This window comes from Podarcis gaigeae (genome assembly GCF_964106915.1).
Source record: "Podarcis gaigeae genome assembly, chromosome: 9".
NCBI classification, from domain to species: Eukaryota; Metazoa; Chordata; class Lepidosauria; order Squamata; family Lacertidae; genus Podarcis; species Podarcis gaigeae.
Window position 1 is genome coordinate 58,787,133 of NC_139685.1, and position 12,083 is coordinate 58,799,215.

General features: G+C 44.9%; 1 protein-coding gene across 1 annotated transcript in view; it reads right to left on the bottom strand.

Annotated features, from left to right (window-relative positions):
• The window catches only part of BANK1 (B cell scaffold protein with ankyrin repeats 1), a 175,375-nt gene that overhangs the window by 143,333 nt on the left and 19,959 nt on the right, over positions 1-12,083 (bottom strand). The gene's annotated exons all lie outside the window — the stretch shown is intronic.

Consider the following 12,083-nt stretch of genomic DNA (forward strand, 5'->3'; position numbering starts at 1 on the left):
CCACGATGAAGACATTGTCTTGACTGGGTTTGATATATTGACGATAATTTCTGATTAAATCCCATAAGATTCTACATTCATGTCCTTTTGTTGCCCTTTTGCCTCTACTGCCCATTTCTCTCCCCTCACATGTCACGTACACAGCAGCTCAGCAGTTGCTTCGCCAGGCAGCCATCCTGGGCCATAAAGATTGTGGGCAAGCTTATTTGAAGTAGCTCTCTATTTTTTTTTTAATAATGTTCATTAAGGGTTTTTTAATTACAATATAAAAAAGCAAGCAAAAATGTTACATATCATAACATATTTTCTTATCTCCTTTGGACTTCCTCACATCTCCCGCTCCTGCGTTCCAAATTATAAAAAATTTAAACCAGCAATTTATCACCTTATCTCCATCCTTACTATCTAATTTTCCAATGTTATATCTCAAATTTTAGATACCTTTATTTCACTCCTTAAAAAATTAAACTTAGCCTAATAATTATCTAAAAATTTGTTTTTTCTTGAATTTGACTTATCTTCATAATTCACTTCGTCTGTTTTAATGGTGCCAAGTTGTTTATAATCAAGCATTCTGCTCAACATTCATACAATTTACAATATATTTGCAAATAAATCTTAAATTTTTTCCAGTCTTCTTCTACCGTCTCCTCTCCCAGGTCTCGGATTCTGCCAGTCATCTCGGCCAGTTCCATGTAGTCCATCAGTTGCATCTGCCATTCTTCCAGTGAAGTAGCTCTCTAATGTATATTAATCTTAGAGCCAGGAAACAGATCTCACATGAAGGTGATACTGATTGCTATCCTCCTGGCCATCCTCCTTATCATGTGTATTGCTTGTTTATTACCTCCGGGGTTGCCAGATACTCTTCTTTGTAGTTCTCAACTTATTTACCCCAGAAATATTTGTGCTTAATTAGTTTTAGTAGTTTAACTTTCTCCCCACGTGGGGTTTGATGAAATGCTCAGGGGAAATATGATTAGTTCTTACAAGCACTGTGTAAAAGATTCTTTTGCTAATAAAATGGCCTGGCGAGGGGTGTGGTGTACGCACTTTCTCCGAGAGCCTTGCTGGTCAAAGCCTTGTGTCTTGTTTTTAATCAGGGTCCAATCCTTCCTTTACTTTGCGAACGCAGCAGAGACATAAAAATAAAGTAGGGAGAGGGAGTGGAATGGTCAGAATAATTAGCAGCTGGTGGGGCAACCCAGACAGGGCTGTGTTGCTGACCTTGCTTCCTAATCTCAGGTGTTGCCAGGGATTGGACTCAAGAGGCTGAGACGGATGAGGAATGGTGGAGATCACACACACCCTCTCCTGACGCTGCATTGATTTACAGCAGGGGGTTGAGGAAAGTAACAGCTCACAGATAGACGAACAAAAGAGTTGGGAAGTGTTAGAAGAAGCGGAGGGGAATTGTGACAGGGCAGGCAACTGACACATCACTGGAGAGAACTTCTGGTCCCCCTTCTCCCAAAACTCGGTGTTCATTAAGGGTGCAGGAAAAACGGAATCAGAGACATTTGGCCACGAGCAGCCACTGTAAAGGGAGATGCTGTTGCGAGGGAGGAGAAGCCCAGTTTGGAGCAACGCCACTGTTAAGGCTTGTTGTGTTCTTTTGTATCTCGCTATGAAAAAGGTAAAGGGACCCCTGACCATTAGGTCCAGTCGTGGCCCACTCTGGGGTTGCGGGGCTCATCTCGCTTTATTGGCTGAGGGAGCCGGCGTACAGCTTCTGGGTCATGTGGTCAGCATGACTAAGCCGCTTCTCGCTAACCAGAGCAGTGCATGGAAATGCTGTTTACCTTCCCGCTGGAGTGGTACCTATTTATCTACTTCACTTTGATGTACTTTCGAACTGCTAGGTTGGCAGGAGCAGGGACCAAGCAACGGAAGCTCTCCCCGTCGCGGGGATTCGAACCGCCGACCTTCTGATCGGCAAGCCCTAGGCTCTGTGGTTTAACCCATAGCGCCACCCGTGTCCCTCTTTCACTATTAGGATTGAATAAAACTCATTAAAAAGGACTCTGCTTTGTTTTCTCTGCTTTTGCTGCAACCGGGGAAGGAATAGCTTTCCCGAAGCCTTGACAGGTGTCATGGCCAGATCCTAAGGGGTAGAGCGGGGGGGGGGGGGGAGCAAGGCAGCAGGGAGCTCAGCCACATTCACTGTTGCACCCATATTGCCCCAAGCTCAATGTTCCTTCCCCTCTCTCCCTCTTGGCAACTAACAATGATGTATGGCACGGAGAAACCAAGTCAGCAATGCAGCTCTGCCCAAGGCGATCTGCGCCACCAGCCATGACTCTTTGAAATCCAGAACAGAGGCTTTGCACTGAAACATTTTATCTATGTATTAATAATAATAAATAATAATAATAATAAATTTTATTTATATCCCACCCTCCCCAGCCGAAGCCGGGCTCAGGGCAGCTAACAACAATAAAATAGTGCAACATTCTAAAAACATTTCATTATAAAAATTAATTAAAATCAAATTGATGGAAACCATAAGCTTAAGTTCTGTAAAGATTGCCAAAGGAGGGAGTCAGGCTGTGCCGTGACCAAAGGCCTGGTGGAACAGCTCTGTCTTGCAGGCCCTGCGGAAAGATGTCAAGTCCCGCAGGGCCCTAGTCTCTTCTGACAGAGCATTCCACCAGATCGGAGCAGCAGCCGAAAAAGCCCTGGCTCTAGTTGAGGCCAGCCTAACCTCTCTGTGGCCTGAGACCTTCAGGGTGTTTTTATTTGAAGACCATAAGTTCCTCTGTGGGACATACCAGGAGAGGCGGTCCCGTAGGTACGAGGTATTGCATTTAAAGCATCATTTTATTCCATTTTTTGTCCAAAAGAGAGAGATTTGTAAACTTCAAGGATAAGATAGTCAGGCTCACAATCTGAATGACAGAAAACGGGATCGGGAGCAGGTAGGGAGAAAGTTAATTAAGGCAATATTTCTTAGTTATAAAATTCTTGTACTGACCAGCTGGAATTGAAAGACGTCAAGGATTTTCTTGCAAGTCCCACCTGCATACTGGTATGTTTATAGGATATTGTTTTTTACAGGGAAAATGCAAGCTTTCTGCAAACTCTTTTTCAATGCTCTGAGCTTGCATAACTATGGCGACATTTTGCTGAGCCAACACTGAGGATCCTTTTTCTCTTTATATCATGATTTGAGTGCCAAGTGATTCATGCTGGCTCAGTTTTCAAGCCAGTCAAACTTCTGAAAACACAGTTCAAAAGGTGTGCTTTATCCCATGTCTCTGCTCCTTAATCCCAGTATCTCATAACCTCTCATCACTATGTAATGTTTATTAACTTGACACTTTGCTGGCAGCAACGGGGGAAAAGCATACTTTCTTCTTTCAAATTAATCTTCTAATTATTTATTAGAATTAATTAGCGTAAGATGCTAATTAAACTGCAACGGCTAGAGAGGGAATAACGGCTATAAAGAGAAAATGCTAAATAATCTGTAAGCCTGGCGAAGAAGGCTAAAGAGGTAAGAGGTGATTAAGATGAAATGAGGAACAAGAGATATCTAATTAAAGCATATAAGCAGCGTATAGTAATGGCTAATTAAACCGCACGGGGGGGGCAAACCAAAGGAAAATTATCTACGAAAAAAAAAAAAAAAAAAAAAACAGTAAGCAAGGGAAGCGCTAAGATGGAAGGAATAACTGGCTAACAAAATGAAGTTGCAAGGTAAATAAAAGACAAAGGCTAAAGGAATAATAAAAAACTAATAAATCGCAAAGGGGAAAACGATATCAAAAGGCATAAATATAGCCACAGAAGCTCCTAGGGGAAGCACGGGGCAGCGTTGAGATTCCTTGTTCTGCCGACTGGCAATGCCTCGACCAAGATGGCCTCCGCAAAGCCACGTGGTTTCCCCAATATGGCGGCCGGTCCGATTGTTGCTAAGGCAACAAGGAAGCAGGAGCTTTAAAATTGTCCCCGCAGCGCACAGCAAAACTTAACAAAGGAGCGAAAAATGCACACAAAAGGAACGGGGGGGGGGGAAAGAAACCGCCGGCGCCACAAGCTCCGCGCCCGTTCGCTCCCACACGGGACCCCCTGAACACTATGGTCTACTGCCGCTCCAAGAGGCGTAGGGAAAACAAACACAGAACAGCAGGAAAGATGCCGAAGAAAAGGAACCCTCCGCTGCCACAGGCTCCGCGCCCGCTCGACCCTCAAAGGACACCCCCGTTACCCCCCTCGCCCCTGCTTGACAACCGCTAGTGAAAAACCTGTAGTGAGCGCTGCAGCTGCTCACTGCCGAAGATCCCTCCGTGAAGCTTTTGTTGGAGCGCTGCAAGACTCGACTGGTAAATCGCGGCAAGCGGGCGAAAAGAGGGGGGAAGGAAAGTAGCGCCGGTTCCTAGGCTCCGGAAACCGAGAACGCTGCGGCCGTTCGCGGTCGTGGTCTGTCGAGGCGGGGCGGCACGGAGGTCCGGAAAGGTTAGAAGGAGGCTAGTTGCGAGGGTCTCGACCCAGTGAAACGTATGCAAGCCACGAGGTGAAAGCAGCAAAACACGGCCAGGAAAACAGCTGCGCGAGAGAAAGCCTTCCAAACCGTGTAAGCTGCAGGAAAGAAAAGGGGCGAGCCAAGGGCTGCCCCGACCTTAAGTGGCCTCTGGAAGGCCCGCCCATGCCGCCAGCCGATTGGCTGGCGCGCGGGCTACGAGAGGGAATCCCGGCTTCCCGCGAGGCTGAAGCCAGCCCCGCGGGAGTGTGGGAGGGGATGAGAGCCCGCAACCCCACCCCCTCCTGACGCTCGGTAGTGGCATTCCCCAAGAAACGGATATTTTGACAACAAGGATGTCTGAGTGCCAGTTGGAGCATTTTGTTTAAGGGCAAGATCCATGAGCTGGACGTCCCTGGACGTCAGCTGAGCCATGAACTCTCTGGGATGACCCTTGGTCATCCATCATCAGGCCTCATCTGCAATATGGCAATAATAACCCTAGTCCACCTTACTCGGGTCTTCTCCGGGTGACCTGTTTATTGAGCATTCCTTCTGATTTTCTTGCAGAAAGCTTATGCAGACTGTCATCAACTGGTTGGTTGTAGAGGAGTAGCGGGAGGAACCATCTGGGGAGCCCCCGAGGGAATTCCCAGGGTACTGGCACCAACTCCAGGGGGGCCTGGAACCTACAATATTTTTACTGTGGGTGCCCAGCCAATGGCCCTGCCCCTGCCATGTGCCACTGCCACGTGCCACCCGCTGCTGTCAAGCATATGCTTCCTAATATTTATAGTTTCAGCCCAATGTAAAGCATTTCTGTATGTTCTCTTCACTAATATACAGTGGTACCTCTGGTTGTGAACAGGATCCATTCCGGAGTCCCGTTCACAACATGAACAGAACGCAACCCGTGTCTGTGCATGCACGGGTCATGATTCACCACATCTGCGCATGCGCATGACGTCATTTTGAGTGTCTGTGCAAGCACGAGCGGCAAAACCCGGAAGTAACCCTTTCCAGTACTTCCGGGTTTCCGCGGGACGCAGCCTGAAAAGATTTAACCTGAAGCAAATGTCACAAGAGTATGCACTGTATGCACATTTATGCACACTTTACCCTAGCATATGCGTTTTTGTACACATTACTTGGCTTGAGAACTGCATTGCAAAATTCAGAGAAGTGTGGATTTTGAAAGATGCCCATGTTTAAGTGTGCATATTGTTTTGGAAAGCGTAACTCAGGTAGAGCCAGGGTTTCTGATCAGCCGGAACACGCCAGAACATGGTTCCAGCACATTTCCCCAGCTATGCCTCTGGCTCATGAGAAGATTCTCCCTGGAGCGCAAAGAGGACATCCTCTGTGGGCTCTGGAGAGGGTCTACTCATGAGCCAGAGGTGCAGCGGGGCTTTAATGAGGCTCTTCAGCTTCCCGGGCTAACAGCTGAGGTGTGGGAAGAAGTCTTCCCTGCGCATCAGCCCTGCGAGCTGCTCTGCCTCTTTGGCTTGCCTGCGCAAGCAGGAGGAACCAGGCAGTTTGCAGACCTGATGCTCAGGGAAGTCTTCTTCCTCATTCATTAGCTCTGCCCAACCACTGAGCAGCCCTCCTTCTTCCACTGGCGCAGAAGCAGGAGGCAGCGTTCCTGCGCCATTTTTCTAGGGAACAAAGCCCCTTTAAATGCCAGCTGGATCTAATTTCTTCCCCACCCTAGTCCTGGGGCCTCATAGGCTTCTTTCACATGCAGAATGTGCAGAAGTTCATTGGTGGGGCCAGGCCTAGACTGCAGATCCTATAGACTTCCCTCACAAGTTCCTCCACGCAGAGGGGGGCCTGGCTTAATGGGGATTTCTTCTCTTGCATTGAGAATCTATCCGCATGTATGTCTGCACTCCTGTAGACATTTCAAAAGACGATTGGAATAAAAATGTAGAAAAGCAAGACTCTTTCTTAATAATCCTCCTCCACAATTAAACTCTCTAGCCAGAAACTTGGGGAAATGTCACTCGAGAAAGGAAACCTTTTTGCTTCTAAGTAACTATCTGTATTTAGCATTCAAGGTAATGTTTGTAATTTCTGGTAATATATCCCATGGGTATATAATTGGCTTTTCTCTCAACCCCGAGAGATGATTCATTTCACTTCAGTGCAAAGTTATTTTCTTCGTGTTCGGAACTAAGAGGTATAAAAGTTTGGTGACAAGCAGGTTATTTTAAAAAGACAATGCAGCTAGAACAAGAAGCAATTGTGTACTAGACAGGTTCTCTAGTCAAAATGAACTGCATTCTTGGAGATGGGGGGCAGGAATCAAGCTTTGGATTTTATTTTTGTATTTTTTAATTCAGAAAAAGCTTTAAAGAAGGTGGAGTCAGAAGAATGAAATTTCAGAAGAATGAAATTCCTATTTAAATATGCATTTTAATCTATATTCTCAGAAAATTAGCATTTCTGAAGTATTTTCTCAGAAAACATGCATATTCTAAATGCATAAAGGTAAAGGTAAAGGTACCCCTGCCCGTACGGGCCAGTCTTGACAGACTCTGGGGTTGTGCGCCCATCTCACTCAAGAGGCCAGGGGCCAGCGCTGTCCGGAGACACTTCCGGGTCATGTGGCTAGCGTGACATCGCTGCTCTGGCGAGCCAGAGCCGCACACGGAAACGCCGTTTACCTTCCCGCTGGTAAGCGGTCCCTATTTATCTACTTGCACCCGGAGGTGCTTTCGAACTGCTAGGTTGGCATATAGTGTCCCAAATCAGCATTTTGTCCAGATCAGCATTACCCCATCTTCTATTTTAATTGTTAAATTGTTACACTGTTTTAATAGACTTGTCTTATCATAAACCTTAGTTGCAAATGTTTATTTTAATGTTTCAACTGAATTGTTTTATTTGTGTTCTTATTATGCATCTTTCTATTTCTATTTTTATTTTTTTGTAACTGCTTTTATACTTGTCACCCACATAGAAGCCACTCTGGCAGTTGTGGCATATTAATTAATTGGTTGCATCCCTCTCTCTTGTTTTTTACACACTGAGCCAAGAACTGCACCTTACAGGAAGAACATAGGATGCTGCTTTATATTGAGTCCACCTAGCTCAGCTTTGTCTACATTGACTGACAGGAGCTCACCAGGGTTTCAGGTAGAAGTCTCTCCAAGTTGTACCTGGAGGTGCCAAGGGAGATGCCTGGGAATTTCTGCATGCAGAGCAAATGCTCTACCACTGAGCTACAGTCCTTATTCCCCCAAATTTAGAGAATTGTGAAATCCAAATGATAACTGTGTTGTCATTTAAACATCAGTCCAAGAGCTGCTGATCAGATGTGTTTGCACTGGAATCCACAAAGAGCAGGACGCAGGTGGCGCTGTGGGTTAAACCACAGAGCCTAGGGCTTGCCGATTGGAAGGTCGGCAGTTCGAATCCCCACGACGGGGTGAGCTCCCGTTGCTCAGTCCCAGCTCCTGCCAACCTAGCAGTTCGAAAGCAAGTCAAAGTGCAAGTAGATAAATAGGTACTGCTCCAGCGGGAAGGTAAACGGTGTTTCTGTGCGCTGCTCTGGTTCACCAAAAGCTGCTTAGTCATGCTGGCTACATGACCCAGAAGCTGTACGCTGCTCCCTTGGCCAGTAAAGCGAGATGAGCACCGCAACCCCAGAGTTGTCCGTGACTGGACCTAATGGTCAGGGCTCCCTTTACCTTTACCACAAAGAGCAAATTGCTCAAGCATTCCAACCTCAAAGTACCCATTGATGGGGGACAACAACAGGAGAGAATTATTGCCTTTATGCCCTACTCCTGGGCTTCCCAAATCCCTCTGCTTTGCTCCTGTGGGAACTAGGATCCAGCAGGGCTCTTCCGTTGTTCTCAGGAAGACTGAACTAGAAATTTCACTGAATGTTCAGATGCTGCCAAAAGTGGCAACCCACCACAATGACTAAACTATTCTCTTGTCCATGCCTAGCCTAAAGCACTCAGTGTTCCCAAGCAGTTTCTCATCCAAGTACCAATCAGGCCTGATCTGACTTAGCTTCTGAGATCAGACATGTTCAGGATGTTATGGCTTGCAGGAGTTTGGTACATCCAGTTTTAACAGCCAGGCAAGTAAACCTTGCTTGTCTTTCAAGGTAATATGCCAGCGCTTTTGTTACAGGTCCTCCAAGTTTCTCATTCCAAGTTACTGTTGGAACGAAATAGCATGCAGAATATTATTTTACCAGAAACATTATGTATACCACCATTCTGGGAAATTAAGGTACATGCAGTGCTTTGCAAGCTTCTTACAGGTCAAGTGGACCCATAATTCCTACATTTCCCTGGGCGTATTCTAGCATTAAACTGGGACAAATGGACCTAGTCTTCATGCACATGCAAACTAAAATGCTTTTTTATGGCTTTTGAGTGCTTCTTTTATACTCATAATATTTTTTCTAGCAAGCTTTCAAGGGACAAGAAAAACCCATAATGAGAAGCTATGGGCTGGATGTTGCTGAACGATTTGTACTGCACACACTCTCATTAATTTACCTTTAGGCTCACAGAATAGGCGCTTTGCATATGGGAAAAGAAAACATACTTGCCAAGTATTTTAACTGGGGTGGGGGGCTGGGGAGACAAAGTCTATTTCACTTTGTTAGTGCAGGTAAATACTTTCCTCTTTCAGCCAACAGATACACATCGGAAATCTTTAGTTATATGCTTCAAGAGTATTTTCAACAAGAATTTAACCATAAGGCACAGGAGAATAAAAGTAAGGATTCGAATAGACAGTTCTATCGCACCCCCCCCCCCCCATGTCTGAATTCCTTTTCGGAGGCAATTGTGAGCAACTCTAATCTTTATGCATCTGCAATGTTACTAAAATGTTCTTAGTTCATATAGTCCTTTTGCAGTTTCTTGATGGATACTATCCGTATTCCTACTATAGCAGGGGTGATGTGGTACGGAAAGAATGAAGATACATCACAATTAGTTCCTTTTCCTGTGACATCTTTGGCTTTCAAGCATGGTTGAATACTTTAAACTGGGAAGCTACATTTTTAATGAAGTACACATTTTTTTTATAGCCAGCATTAAGTACTTTTAAGTCCCATTGATCTGAATTGGAGAGAGTTAGACATATGCTTAAATCTTCCACTGACTTAGAGGTACTTAATTTGAGACACATTTTGCCTTTTGCCTTATATTTAAAAACTTAAATATAATACATTTAGGATACACTTGGGGAAATATCTGGATATATGGTAACCATTTCCTGTTCTATTGTAATTTTAAGGGGATATGGTTACAATATAATGATTTGATATTTTGGGTGGCTCTGTGAGTTAAACCACAGAGCCTAGGTCTTGCCGATCAGAAGGTCGGCGGTTCGAATCCCCGTGACGGGGTGAGCTCCCGTTGCTCGGTCCCAGCTCCTGCCAACCTAGCAGTTCGAAAGCTCGTCAAAGTGCAAATAGATAAATAGGTACCGCTCCAGCGGGAAGGTAAATGGTGTTTCCGTGTGCTGCTCTGGTTCGCCAGAAGCAGCTTAGTTATGCTGACTACATGACCCGGAAGCTGTATGCCGGCTCCCTCGGCCAGTAAAGTGAGATGAGCGCTGCAACCCCAGAGTTGGTCATGACTGGACCTGGTCAGGGGTCCCTTTACCTTTTTTAGTTGACATATTGTTTAAAGTTCCTGGCACTTATAATCCTTTATGCTGCAAAAGTAGAGAGGAAAGAAAACGTTTCTATCATCTATAGCAGTGATGGCCAAACTTGGCTCTCCAGCTGTTTTTGGACTACAGCTCCCATCATCCCTAGCTAACAGGACCAGTGGTTAGGGATGATGGGAATTGTAGACCTCAAACAGCTGGAGGGCCGAGTTTGGCCATCAGTGATCTATAGTGAACTTGGCCATTCGTGCAATTTGTAGTATTGCTGGAATATTGTACACATTTGTACAATATTTGAAGCTTTTGATTATTATTTTTTATACATGAGAACCACGCACAGGAGTTAGCTAGACTTGCCAACCTACATAACAACAGCAACTATCATATGAAGAATATATTCCAAATATTGAAGAATGAAGACCTAGAGAAGGACTGTGTCTCAGTAACATAACACATGCATTGAATGGAAAAGATCTCAAGTTCAAACCACATCATTTTCATGTAGTGCTGGGAAAACCTCCATCTGTAACTTCAGAGAGCAACTGCCACTGTTGACAGTACTGAGCTAAATGACCTGACTTGGTATAAGGCAGCTCCCTATGTTCCTAAGTTATTAGGTCTCTTCTGCAATAGAAAAAGGGGTAAATAAAATATTTGCATGCACAATTATGGCCAAATTGAGTCATTATGTAAGAACTAAGGACAAGCATGGGGCTACCTTAGAAATGTTTTCAGAGCTTTTCATGTGGTCCAGAATTCAGCTGCAAAAATCTTGGTGGGCTCACTTCCGTGGGACCAATTTCCATGGTTGCCTATTTGCTTCTAAGCACAATTCACGCTGCTAATGATATTCTTTTAAAAGCCCTAAACAGCTTAGGTCATTAGAATATCTTAGGAATGACTTCCCATTCTATCCTGCCTGCTCCCAAACATCAGGAGGAGTGGCCTTTTTATGAGTCCTACCAAGTGTTGAGGCATGGCTGGGGTGAGAACAAGAGAAAGGGCCTTCTCAGATTATGGAGCATCTTGCTACTTCCATCACTGTTTATTCCTAAGCCCCTTTCATGACTGAATCAAAGAAAGCACCACATGATCACCAGAAGCTGGGACACCTTGATGACAACACACCCCTAACATCCACACATGTGAGAAGCTCAGACTGTCCACGCCCTTGTTAGCCGCCCCATGCCCACTAATCACAAGGAAGTTCTAGAGAGTGCAATGGTGCACTTCAGGTCTTCACCAGGTGCCTACGAAGCCTCTGAGCTCCCCACTCACTGTCCCCTTAGTCATGATGAGTTCTGTTACCTTTTCCTCCCTTGAAAATGCATAGAGTTGAAAGAGGAAGTGAGACGAGTGACCTTCTTTCCCACTTCCTCTTTCAGATGAATTCTACCGGATACAAGTTTTACTGAGCTCTCTTTGAAAAACAAAGTGACACATCTGTCTGCATCTTTACTCTCTTGGGCAAGGATGGGTGATCTGAGGGAGTGAGGAGAAAAGTGACCAGAAATCCCCATCACTCAAAAATCCAAATGTGGCTTTCAAAGGTTGGTGACACCTAATTAGGAATTCTCCACTGCTTGCATTACAAAAAAAATGCAAGAAAAGAGTGTGTGCATGTATACATGCATTTCTTTTTTTACAAAATTCCAATAAAAGGTTCTTTCAGTTCACTTCTCTCCCCCCCCCCACACCGTCCATGTTACTGTAATATATGCAAATCACATCAAAGTTGCTTTTCAGATGGAAAGAATATAAAAACCATTCCTGCTTATTGGGACAAAACCATATGACAAATAAATCATCATTAGGCTTAAACTATTTGTTGAGCCAACTGCTGAGCTTCAGAATATTTTAAGACTGTCTCAAAAAATGTGGAAGCACACCTATCTGCTGTGCCCCAGTCCCTGAAAATAAAGTGGATTTTTTAAGAGAGAGGAAGGAAGACGAGGAAAAAGAAAGAAAGAAAGAA